The following is a 3,160-nucleotide window of genomic DNA, read 5'->3' on the forward strand; positions in this document are numbered from 1 at the left end:
ACAATCTTTCTGATTTTTTTTTGCGGAGTCCCACTTTAAGGTTACAGCATTAAAGGAGCATGGAAGCAACACTTAACATGACTCGCAATCCTGCCTCATCTGTAGAGCTGTCCACAAGGAGTCACCATGCAAAGTATTTTTACTCTGCAGCGTTTTGTCACTGCGCAATAAAATTTACAAAAGACAGTCGGGGAAAAGCAGTCGCGGACGAGGGACACGAGCCCCGCGTGACGTTGAAACTGCTCGGGGCCTTTTTCCTTCGGTTTTTTTTTCTTCTTGCCTCAGAAGTTGCTTATACGGGCTCGAGCTGTGCCCTTGGACATCACTGGTCACGTGCCAGAGCCTGTGATACATCATGACGTCCTCCGTCTCACAGATGCGCTCCTTAGAAGTGGAGACCTACCTAACGACCGTATGCACCTAAGGCCGTAAGTGCACTCGTCTGACACGGGTGGAAGTTTCTCGTGTGAACTGCTTACAACGGCAACAGGTACAGCATGAAATTGAATAACTGACCGTACTTAATTTCTCTCCTTTTATAAACTGCCTTCAGGTTTCCTTAGGGCAGTGTTTCCCAAAGTGTGGTCCGCGGACCCCTGGGGGTCCGCGAGAGTGTCCAAGGGGGTCCGCGACCGTCTCTCACGTTTTAGTGAGGATTTCGCGCTCGTACATGCTGCCCGATTTCCAAACACCCAGAACTTCCAAAATTGCTACAAGCATGCTTCAACGGCTAGCTTCTAATTTCTGATAGAAAAGTCCTGCAATGCACGTTTGTCCGCGTCATACACATACAAACAAGAAGAAGAAACCAGTCCGGAATCGTTTCTGAAGCTGTATCGAAAGCACGCAGCAGCTGACGAGGTTGTTGGTTATGCACTGGCTAGCATGGGAAATACAGTGCGTCATATCGTTTCGTGTCGAGTTCGAACTGACTGAGAGTGTTCCTGTGTTTAGCGCATTTTATATTTGGCAGCCGGGCGGGGGGTCCGTGAATTGGTTCTCATCGCTTCCGGGGGTCCGTCACCGCCAAAAGTTTGGGAAAATGTGCCTTAGGGGACTCGAGCGCACAAACTTTTGTGGTCTCTTTAATTGCCTGCACTCAATAATTGGCTACCTGTTCCTTACATGAGCAGCGTTCAAGTTTTCACGCGCATAAATATGATTTCGTAGCCTGGCTAGAAAAAGTACAAGTGGGCTCTCTTTTCGGTTAATTCGGATCGTACGGGGAAAGAATAAAGACTGCGACGTCGTCTGGCAGCATTAAAAAAGTGAAGTAGAACAGTTAACTGCAACGTGCTGTGAGACTTCAATGATACAACCTACAGGGTGTGTATTTTTATCCTTTTTAGAATTTTTATTTAAAAAAGCAGCAGCTGCAGCAGCAGTATGTTTTTTGTTAATTCCGCGTTAGTGCAACGAAGCAAATGTGGCTATGGGTGGCATACAGACGTGGACAGATGGAGAGAGGACAGCAGGAAGGAGTGGGCGACAGGGAGGTTAGTATGCGTCCTGGGCAGACTTTAAGGGGAAACTGTGCCGACATTAGTCTGCAAAGTCTTCAGGAAAACCCGGGGGAAACCTCGGACAGCACCGCCGGTGACAGGTTTCGGACCCGTGTCACCTCCCAGTCTCGGCGTGGGGCAGCAGTATGCAACTACAAGGTGATTAATCACCAAAAATCCATTACTTAGCTCTTTAATATGGGAATTTTGTGCAAAAGTGAGCTAGCAGAGGGAGATAACCCTCATTCATCTTTTAAAAGTCCAGAAAAGGGGTGTGTGCCGTGAAATATCCACCTCTGAATTTCAGTACGCAGATCAGCCGAAACCAAAAAAAGCTTGCCTGAAGAGAGCATCGTCTACGCTGACTGAGGCTCATCTGGACCCGAAAGCGGCTTATCTGGCCAGCAGATCGCCACCCGCTCCAATAACCTCCATCGCTCCTAATCACGTGGCCCTCTGACGTGAAACGAGCACTGTGCTGATGCCACCTAGATATCGAAGGCCTGCTCCTTGCCTCCTCTCCCTCTCCTTCCATTAGGAGTTAGAATTTGACTTCTGCTGCGATTCACCGTTCCTCGAATTCTAGAACCGGCAAATGATTCCAGCTCACCTGGAACCTGCAGGCCTAAATATTTTGACGAAAAGTAAGACGCTTTCCAGAAAATCAGTTTTGAGAAAGATGGATACTCTTGCACTTCATTTCCAAGTCCTCCCCATTTAGTGCATGGGGACGTTCAATTGCAACGCACAGACTACGGTGGTTCGTCTTCGTGGCCATGACCGCTGAAAGCACGCTAGTGATTGGCTACGGTCGCTGAAAACACAATCCTGATTGGCTGACTCTTAATTGCTATGACATGGCGACGAGTAAATAGGCTTTACCTAGGTGCTGCACTATGTGCTCCCCGCGTTCCGGGACTCTGCGGTTTCGGCTCATTTGCGTATCAAAATTAGAGGGTGGATATTTTAACGTGTGCGTGTGCTTCAGGATTTGTTAGACGTGGAATACGATGATGCTGTTTCGTTCTGGTATCGCTTTTACCCCAAATCGACCTGTTAATTAGTGTTTAGCTAATTAGATTAGTTAGTCAAGTAGTTAGACGTTGAATGGCTCTCAACGAGCATGGTGTTTCATTCTGCTATCACTTTTACACAAAATCAACCTGTTAATTAGTTTTAAGTAGTTAATTATAGATAATTAGTTATGTTTAGGGCCTGACTTTTTAGGGTTAAACCCGTATCTGCCCGATATTTACCCCCCGAACGAAATCTGTAAAATTCGGGTTTAACCCGAATCTACCCGAAAACATCCGGGTCGTGTGGCACGCTCATAAGCGTGCATTAAAATAAAGTTTGATAACATTGCTAAACATTAGTTCCATGTTAAGAAAAATTTTTATTAAACAAAGAAAATCACCCGAATACACCCGAATTCCTGACGACAGAATATGCCGTAACGGGATTTAACCCGAATACACCCGAATTTTCGAATGAAAAATATCACCCGATATTTACCCCCCGAATTTGGCCAAAAATAAAACCCGAAAAAGTCAGGCCCTAGTTATGTTGCAGTTGCATACTTTCTTCCAGAGGATGTCTGTCTGGCCGTATAATTCAACAGCAAGAACATCCATGCTGCTCTCGCACCTTTTTTCAGA

Source organism: Ornithodoros turicata, chromosome 8 (assembly GCF_037126465.1).
Source record: "Ornithodoros turicata isolate Travis chromosome 8, ASM3712646v1, whole genome shotgun sequence".
Taxonomy (NCBI): Eukaryota; Metazoa; Arthropoda; class Arachnida; order Ixodida; family Argasidae; genus Ornithodoros; species Ornithodoros turicata.